Source organism: Sarcophilus harrisii, chromosome 3, assembly GCF_902635505.1.
Source record: "Sarcophilus harrisii chromosome 3, mSarHar1.11, whole genome shotgun sequence".
Lineage (NCBI taxonomy): Eukaryota > Metazoa > Chordata > Mammalia > Dasyuromorphia > Dasyuridae > Sarcophilus > Sarcophilus harrisii.
In genome coordinates this window covers 195,016,178-195,026,441 of record NC_045428.1, presented here as the reverse complement: position 1 = coordinate 195,026,441, position 10,264 = coordinate 195,016,178, and the positions used below count along the sequence as shown (strand labels likewise).

General features: G+C 36.8%; 1 long non-coding RNA gene across 2 annotated transcripts; it reads left to right on the top strand.

Annotated features, from left to right (window-relative positions):
* Nucleotides 1–4,990: 4,990 nt before the first annotated feature.
* On the top strand, nt 4,991–10,018 carry LOC116422305. 2 transcript variants are annotated; one of them, XR_004232893.1, is made up of 3 exons: nt 4,991–5,040; nt 7,498–7,635; nt 9,782–10,018. It is a non-coding gene; the product is annotated as an uncharacterized LOC116422305 (long non-coding RNA). The 2 variants fall into 2 exon arrangements; XR_004232892.1 differs by having other exon boundaries at nt 5,010–5,098.
* Nucleotides 10,019–10,264: the final 246 nt, after the last annotated feature.

The window sequence follows — 10,264 nt, the reverse complement described above, 5'->3', positions numbered from 1 at the left end:
TTTCAGAAATCGATAGGAGATATCCAATGGATGCGACCAGTGTTAGGTTTGACTACCTATCAGTTACAACTGTTATATGACATTTTAAGGGGAGACAGTGCTTTAAATTCACCACGCCAGCTTACAAAAGAAGCTCAAGAGGCTTTGAGAGAAGTTGAACTGGCTTTATCCAAGTGGTTGAAGGAGTCACTCAAAACCCTTGGAGATATCAGTTTTTGCCACACAAGAGGCACCCACAGCAGTCCTTCATCAAGGACACAGTGTGATAGAGTGGGTGAACCTCCCGGCACAACCAGAACAAAGCCTTACTCCCTACCCAGTGCTTGTGGCTAGAATTTTATTAAAGGCCACTAAGCGAGCAGTACAATTATCTGGGACAAGACCTGACAAGATATACACCTTTTATACCAATACACAAATTAATGTGTGTTGTAAGACCATCCCAGAGTGGCAAATTTTATTAGCCATGGCTCCAAATTTTTTACATGGGTCTCCATTAAAGATAACTAGACTATTACATAATTGGCGATGGACTCTTGAAGAAAAAGTTTCTAAAGTTCCTCTTAAAGGACCAACTATCTTCACGGATGCATCCAAACATAATATTTGTGCTGTGTACTCTCATGATCTAACTATAAAGAGAGTAGTCAGAACTCCTTTTCAGTCCACTCAGCAGAATGAATTGTACGTGATCATTCTAGCCCTTACTTATTATCCAGGAGACATAAATATAATATCTGATTCGGCCTATTCAGAAGGTGTGGTACAAAGAATTGCCACAGCCCAAATAAAATTTGCAGCCTCTAATATATATCAGCTCTTTAAGAAACTTCAAGAACAAGTGAGAAAGCATCCAGGTAAGATCTATATATTACATGTCCATTCTCATAGTGGACTTCCAGGTCCCATATTTGATGGCAATTCAAAGGCAGATAGCCTTCTAACTATGTTGGTCAATACCCTTTGTTCCAAGAAGCTCAGGCATCTCATTCTAAATATCATCAGGCTGCTCGAGCTTTACGTTTACAATTTGGAATAACAAGAGAGGAAGCTAGGAGCATAGTAAAAGCCTGTCACGGCTTGCCTTCCTTTCCACGCCCTACACTGCCTCCAGGGAAGAACCCTCGTGGTTTGAGACCCAATGAAATCTGGCAAATGGATGTGACCCATTATAAATCTTTTGGTCGTCTGTCTTTCATCCATGTTGTGGTACACACCTTTTCGGATTCATTTTGCAATGCCAGCAGCAAAAGAGACAGCCCGAATGGTCACTAATTCCTCATACAAGCATTTGCCATTATGGGTGTGCCACAAGCAATAAAACAGACAACGGTCCTGCTTATCTTCGAAACATTTTGCACACTTTTGTGCACAGTATAAGATTTTACACACCACGGGCATACCTTTTAATCCTCAAGGACAGGCAATAGTGGAGAGGAGAAACAGAGATATTAAGACACTCCTCCAAAACAAAAGAAAGGGAGCCACAGGTAACCCTAGAGAACTTCTAAATCTAGCTCTTTATACTATTAACTTCTTGATTTTTGACAAAGATGCACTGGCTCCGGCAGACAGGTTTTATAACCCACTGGAAGGTCAGTGTCCCATGCGAGCAGCTCCACAATCTTTAGATAATCGACAGGTGATGTGGAGAGACCCAGAAAGTGGTGAATGGAAAGGACCAGATAGGCTAACTGCTTTGGGGAGAGGGTTTGCTTGCATCTCTACAGGTGGAGAAGGAATCAGATGGGTGCCAACGAGCCATATTCGCCTTATCCATCGCAGAGAGATGGAGCAGACCTTGAAACAAAGGAGAAGACCCAAGAAATATTGGGTGGTTCTGTTGCTGATTGTGCTCACCATTGAAAGAGCGTGGCAGTTATGGCGTTTGACTCATGGACATCAAAGATTGTTGGACTTCAAAACCCTCAGGAATCATTGGATTCTCTGAGCCATAGGACTCGAAAACCCTCAGGAATCATTGGATTCTCTGAGCCATAGGACTCGAAAACTCTCAGGAATCATTGGATTCTCTGAGAAATGATAAGACTGTTACAACACTTCAAAATCTGCTGGAATCATTGGATTCCCTAACACATAAAAAGACTTTTGCAGGACTTCAAAAACTCAGGGGGATCATTGGATTCCCTGACGTGTGAAGCAATGGACAATAGATTGATTTTGAACTATCTCTTGGCTGCTGAAGAAGGTGTATGTGTGACTGTTGTTTACATACCCTCTTTCTAGGACTTCTGGTGATCTTTTCCAACATCATGTTGATTTATATTGTTTGCTATTCCGCTACTTGCGTGTAAAATTCATGTTTGTTACACCACATCGAGCCTGCACTGACTGAGGGGAGGGTTAGCCTAATAGCCTCTGCGTTATTGCTATGTGCTTGTGTAATACCTCCCATGCTGATAGGTTTGTGCATAATAAGACCCTTCAGCCCAGAAACCCGCTAGCAACCCCATTTCCCTTTGGTGCTTTTCATCTCCCTTCCTGAGATGTCAGGTAGGGTGTGATCATCTCCTTTTAGTGCTTTCACTGCCTTTTCTGAGAAGTCAGGAGGCTGTGATCACCTCCTTTCAGGTGCATTTCCTCCTTCTCTGAGAAGTTAGGAAGGCTGTGATCACCTCCCTTGGGGAGCTCTGACCTCCTGAGGAGTCAGGGATGGATGACCACCTGTGTTCTAAAATAAAAGAAAGCGGGAGATGTAATGGGCTGAGGTTTGAGTTGATGCACTGAGGTCCCAAGTACGTGAGGCTAAATAGTAATTGGCTATACTCTATTAATATACATGATTGGATAAAGAATGGTCCCTGCCCACTCTCCGTCAAGTCCTGATGTGTTGTATAGGAAATGACGATTTTGGTGGGTGGAGGCAGAGAGAGAACAGGAAAGAAGCTGGGAGAGATTGGCCTGGGTTGAGACTCGAGCTGCTGGTTGTGTGGCTGCTGGTCGAGCTAGCTTCTTGACTCAGCTGCACACATTGCTAATGCCGATTCTCTTCCACCTCCGATCCTTCTTCATTGAGAATAAAGACTGACGATTTTCCCCTAACCTGAATTCCTGACTCCTGCTGATTTAAAAATACACGATCTTCACACACCTCCAAAAGTACTCTACTCAAACAGAATGAATTCACACTGATGATGGAGAGGGAGACACAAGTGTAACTTGGGAACTGAAGGGTGAATACATTGATGGGATTAGAAAGTACAAGATGACAAGGGCAGGGTCACTCATGTAGATATGTGGTGGTGGGAGTAGAAGGGCAGGGTGAGATGTTGCTAATATCAGGGATAGCATCAAGGTTCTAAGGATCACTTTATGAAGAATCAAACATGATGCTTTGATTTTCCCATCTATGCTATGTTGGAATGATGTATTATGCTCAGTCATAAGTCCAAATAGCCATAGTTTCAGAGCCCTTAATTTTTGCCAGTTTTCATCTATGCATCTTCCTCCAGAGACCTGCCCTTGCCCTTTGCCCACAACTTCATTAGGATGGTGTTGATTGAAGGTACTATGAAATATTGGAGCAGAAATTTGTCTAGTTTCTGTATGTTTTCTTTTAAAAGTGAGCCCTAAGGAGTGGAACATGCAGGGAACAATGGAGGGTCACACGGAAAGAAATTGAGACTTTTCTCATCTATTGTGCCATATGATCTAGACATCAGTCTTATTCCTACCTCAGTTTCTCCATAAGTTAAATGTGAAGATATTATAAGAATCAAGTAATATATGAGAAAAAGTAGGTTAGGTGGAGGGAACTTACTGTAATGAGCGTCCAATGATAAGTCAGATGACCTAAGAGAGTTCTATTTCTGCCACTAACTAGTTATACCATATTAGACAAGTAATTTTATCTCTCTTAGCCTCAATTTTCTCATCTATAAAATATTTTGAGTTTGACAGATGATCTCTGAATAAAGCTCTTTCTAGCTTTGAGATTTAATAGTGATGAGGAATCTATGCTTGGAGTGAAACAGGATTTTATATTTGATCCTTAAGGTAATAGGGAGTCACTGGAGTTTATTGAGTGTGTGTGTGTGTGTGTGTGTGTGTGTGTGTAAGAGAGAGAGACAGACAGACAGATAGACATAGAGACAGAGAAACAGAGACAGAAATAGAGAGATACAGAGACAAGCAGATGGAAAGACAGAAACAGACAGAGGTAGAGAGACAGAGACGGATACACAAAAGAACAGAATTAAACACACACAGAGAGACAGAGAAAGAAATAAGAGACAGAGATAGAGAAACATAGAAATAGCCAGAATTGAATTTTAAGAAAACCAATGTGTGTTATGTCAAAGAGTGGAGAATGAGTTAGAGGGGACACACTTGAAGCAGTTAGATCAACAATCAAGCAGAAAGTAAATTGTTAGCTTTATTGAGGAGACATACTTTTAATAAGTATAGAGGCCATTAGGGAGGATGGAAATAGGTCAGGTCTGTTATAGACCCAGTGGCAGGAGGTGGCCTGAAATTGAGTAAAACTCATAGATTTTTATAAACTTCTTATAGGGAGCAAATAGGGAGTAGGGAGTAAGCAGTGGGATCTACTATGCTGTATTAGTGATTATGGGAAAAGTTTGGACAAAGGATTCCAGCATGAAGAGTAGATACCCTGTTGAGGATTTGTAGAAGAATGGGGACAAAAATCATCTTGGAGGATGAAATGATATAGATGGACTCTGATCTCTACTGATGAGACATGAATAAGATCATAGAAACTCATTGAATTGAATCTTCATTCTAGCAGTATTTGTACATAGAGTAGGCATTTTATAAATCTTCACTGATAGGATAGCGTTGAATTGATTTAGGAGAAAAACACCTTGAGTAGCAGAATTTTGTGGTAGTCAATCAGGCAAAAGACTAGGAGTCAAGAATCAGGTTTTAGAATCCAGTCTTTGTCATCATTTGGGTATGTGACCTCATAAAAGGCACCTTGATTCTCAGGCTTTTGTTTCTTATCTGTGAAATAGGAGGGTCAAACTATATGATCTGCCAGGTTACAGGATTCTACAGGTAGGATTGGATGAGATGAATCAATATCTTGTCTCAGACATTAGCTGGATGAATCTAGGTAAATCATCTGTTAGCCCCAGTTTCTTCATCTGTACAATGGGGCTAATAATAGCGCATATCTTTCAGGATTGTTGTAAGAATAAAATGTGGTATTTGTAAAGTGTTTTATATAAGCCTTAGAAACTACACAAATGTTAGTAGCTATTACTGTTTAACTACATTAGGTAGTATTAAATTCAACTATTTTTTAATATTTTAATGGAAACTCATTATATCTAATGGATAATCTATCTAATGTGAAGGAGATTGGAGTTATAATTAGAAAAAAAAAGAAGGACCAAGAGAAGGCAGGGGATAAGGAAAAGAAATTTCTTTAGCCTGACAGTTTGCCATGACCCTCAATCTTGTCTCCTGGCCTGGGATAAATTGAAGTTGTAAGCTGATGTGTCTTCTACCTGCAAAAATTGATGGCTTATTTTCATATGATTTGTGAAATTCACTTTTATATGGTTGATTTTGTACAAAGTAACTTTGTCCTCAAGGGAGTCATTAACTGAGGTATTACTGCACAGAAAAAAGTTGGTGTAAAGCAATTCCATCTTGGGTTCCATAATAGGGGTTATTTAGGAACTGAAATCTTCAAAATTTCAAGACCTTAGTGTAAAATAATGTCACATATAAATTAATTTCACAGTGTGAACTACTGGAAATGCTTTTTCTTACTCATTCAATTCAATTCAACAAGTACTTCTTTTTTATTAATAGTATTTTATTTTTCCAAATACATGTAAAAATAGTTCTCAATATTCCTTTTTGTAAGACTTTGTGTTCTAATTTTTTTCTCCCTCCATCCCTTATCTCCCACCTCTCCAAGACAGCAAGCATTTTGATTTAGTTAAATATGTACAAAATTATTTTCATATTTGTTATATTGTGCAAGAAAATTTAGACCAAAGGGAAAAAATCATGAAAAAGAAAGGAACAAATAAAGGTGAAAATACTATGCTTCAATTTATGTTTAATCTCCATAGTCCTTTCTTTGGATGTAATGGCATTTTTCATCCCAAGTCTATTGGAATTTCAACATACATTTCTTAAGTAACTATTCTGTATACGGCATTGTTTCAAGATTCAAGAACACAGAAATGGGAGTCTCTGCCCTTATAATCTAATAATACAAATACAGTTTGAATAATATACAATATGAGGCACAGTATTGTGTGAAATATTTGGGACAAGAAGTAATTTTAATGTGATTTCAGTTTGTGCCAACAATGATCATGTATATTTCTTTTTTAAGTTACATTTTATATTTTCAATAAATAAGCATTCTTCCCTACTTAACTACCTCTCTTTCTACCTGAAGAAGAAAAAATCCCTCAAAGACATTGTAATAAATATGAATAGTCAAAAAAAAATTTCCACATTGGCACCCTTCAAAAATGTGTCCCATTCTGAATATTGAATCCATCACTTCTATATAAGGTCGCATTATTTATTGATTTTCTGGAATCATGATTAGTTATTAGTCTAATCAAAATTTTTAAGTTTGTTATAGTTATTAATTTTTATAATGCTATTGTTATATAGATTATTCACTTGGTTCTGTTTACTTCACTCTGCATCAGTTTACATAATTTCTCCCAGGCTTCTCTGAAATTAACCTTGTCTTCATTTCTTCCAGTCTAATAATATTCTTTTACATTCATATGGTAGGGGGATGTATTTTTATTGATTTAGACTTACTCAAATCAACAGCTAGGCAGTGTAGTAATAGAATGTCAAATCTGGAGTTGAGATGAGTTCAAATTTGACCTTAGACATTAGTAGCATTGTGACCTTGGGCAAATCTTTTAACTTTGTTTGCCTCAAAAAGACAAAAAAAAAAAACCAAAAACAAACAAACAAACAAAAAACTGGGGAAGAAAATGACAAATCACTTCAGTATTTTTGTCAAGAAAATCCCAAATGTGGTCACCATGACTGACATGACTGAATGACAAAAATGGACTTACTTAAAACTTTTGAACTTGACCAGTTAAAACCAGATTGAACTATTTTTCTCACTTTTAGTTAGCTCCCTATCAATCAAGTGCTTCATTTTGTACCATTTTATTGCTGTCTTTTGTGATCTTTAACTTCATGGTTTCTAAGAATGGATATCACCCCAAAGATACATGCAAAAATTGTGGTTCTAAAAGTACAAGTCAATGAGTATTATAGATAGTTCAAAGGTTGTTATGGTAAGTCAACGATTTCAAGTGTCATTCAAAGCCACAATGAAATAGGATATGTTATGCCAAATCACAAAGGAAAATTTGCTTGAAAATGAAGAACAGTATCAATGATTGACTACTGTAGCTGCAAAACAGGCTAATTAATCCCCAGAAATCAAGCAAAGACCTTTAGAGGACCTGACAGCTGGGGACTTTGTTAATTATTCCTCATTTCTTACAGAAACTATAAGTAGGATAAAGGCTTCTTCAGTTCGGGAGTATGCAGTATATTAAAAAACAGATCTGCTGATCATTGCTATGAAGAAAAAATACACTTGTCTTGGGCAAGACAATACAGATATTGAGAATTGGAAAAAAGGTAATTTTTCTTAACGATATTCACTTTTAACTTAATTCTATATCAAGTTCATTGTCTGAAGAAGTCAAGGTGAGCCCATGTGGTCTGGACATCTTTACCCCTCCAAAATTTCTCTGGAATTTTTTGCTTCTATTGATCCTAGAAGTCTTGTCCCCATGTATTGATATACTTAGAGGCAGAAGTGTTATAGAATTATAGAAATTCCTAGATGGAAATAGAATATCCCACTACAGTCTTGCCTTGTACCATGCTATGTGTAATGAAACCTTAACAAATTTATTCCATTGATAAGAGAGAAATATGTTAAATAGCTTGAAAACTCACTTGACATAATCAACACTGAATATTTGTGGTTGAGACACTCATCAAGGCCAGACCAGAGAAAATAAACTTCAGTTTATCAACTGAATGCTTCATAGTTATTGTGATATGAGGAAAAATAATAGCTAACATATTATACCTCTTGCTAGATAGTAGCTACTATGTTAAATGCTTTACAATCAATAAATCTCCGGAAACTGAGGCAAACTGAGATTAAATGATTTGCCCAGGGTCACAGAGTTAGTGTCTAAGGTCAGATTTGAACTCAGGGGCTCTTGATTCTAGGCAAGAGGCTCTATCTACTATACTATATACTATATATAGTATATAGTATATATACTATATATATAGTGACTCCCTAAATTAAAAAAAAAGTACATCAAATTTTTGTGAACTCAATGTCAAATCATGGAAAAATTGATTGTAGTAAAAGAATATATTGCATATAAAAGATTTTAAAGATGTAAACATTTGTAGAGTTCATTATGTATCAATAAATTTAATTATTTTTCTTTATCTTATTATACCACTATAGTGAATAATGGAGGCAATGGAGAAATTCAGATAAAGTGCTCTAAGAAAGGCTAAGGAGCCATAAAAACTTGATATTCTATGTGTTGACATAGAGACTTCTTTCATGATGAAGAAAAACATATGTTCATTGTCTTATGAAGGTGTCTCTTCACAGCTACCTTGTCGCTTATTAAATAGTAGAGTTGTAAAATGACACAACCAATTTGGAGAGCAATGTGAAACTATGCTCAAAGGACTATAAAGCTGTGCATACCCTCTGATCCAACAATGTCTCTACTGAGTATATATCCAAAAGTGCAAAAATGTTTGTAGTAGCCCTTTTTGTAGTGGCAAGAAACTGGAAATTAAGTGGATGTCCATCAGTCAGGAAAATGGTTGAATAAGTTATGGTATATGAATGCAATGGATTATTCTTTTTCTATAAAAAATGATGAGCAGGCTAATTTCAGAAAAGCCTGGAAAGACATGCACTAGTGCTAAGTGAAGTGAGTGGATATTGTTCAAACATTGTACACAGTAACAAGATTATGTGATGATCAATTGTAATGGACTTGGCTGTTTTCAACAATGAGGTGATTCAAGGCAATTCCAATAGACTTGGAATGGAAAGTGTTATCCACACCAAGAGAGAAAACTATGGAGGCTGAATATGGATCAAAGCATAATATTTTCATCTTTTTGTTGTTGTTTGTTTGCTTGCTTGTTTTTTTCTTTTGATTTTCCCCCCTTTTTTCTGATTTTTCTTGTGCTGCATGACAAATATGGAAATATGTTTAGAAGAATTGTTTGTTTAACCTGTATTATATTGCTGTCTTGGGGAGGAGGGCAGGAGGGAGAAAAATTTGGAATACAAAGTTTTGCAGAAGTAAATGTTGCATGTATTTGGAAAAATAAAATGCTATTGATATGAGGCAGGGTGGGGGGGAAGACATAGTCCCTGAAGGGGACAACAGATGTCAATACTGAACCATACCTGAGATAGTTTTTCTTTAGTCATATAGAGAAGACTGACCTTATAGAAGGCTCAGGACTTCAAGAACTCTTTCCAACACCTTCTATCAGAAAGTTTATCCTTGTACTGTTTATCTACAAATAGATCATTTAACTTCTCAATACTCCAGGCCACTCTAACAATATCAATTATAGATCAGTGGAATGGTGTCCATGCTGATACTTCCCCACACAGATGAAATCATAGATTTGGACTTACAGTTATATCATCTTCCACTTGAAAGAAAACTTTTTGTCTAGCCCTCACTTACTTTTTCTCCTCTTTTTTTTTCCCTCTAAGAGTGTCAAGTTTTGGATAGAGCAGCACAGCAAGGATGGCAAAGGAAAGGAGAGAACTATTCCAAGTGTGTTCCCTTTCAAGCTCCAAACATCGGGATAGCCTTTGTAGCTTATCATGTACAAGTAAGGATTCAGAGAATCCCAGACTTCCTGGAGAACAACATGCTGCCCACACTCATTACCAAAGAAGAGAGAATTCTTCTGAGATGCCAACAGAATAAAACATTTTTAGTGTCGGTTTCTTGGCCTCTATACAACATTTTATACTTATCAGATCCAAATGATGTGATATCACCAGAAAAAGTTTCCACTAGATGAAGATATTGAATATGTGGTTTTTTTAATGGAAATATATAACTGGGTTTATCATATACAAAATTACTATGGTCATTTGTTATAATGTATTGTGTACAATGTAATATATTATAGCAAATCACATTTGCTACAATGTATAATGTATATAGGTATAATGTATCTAACCTAT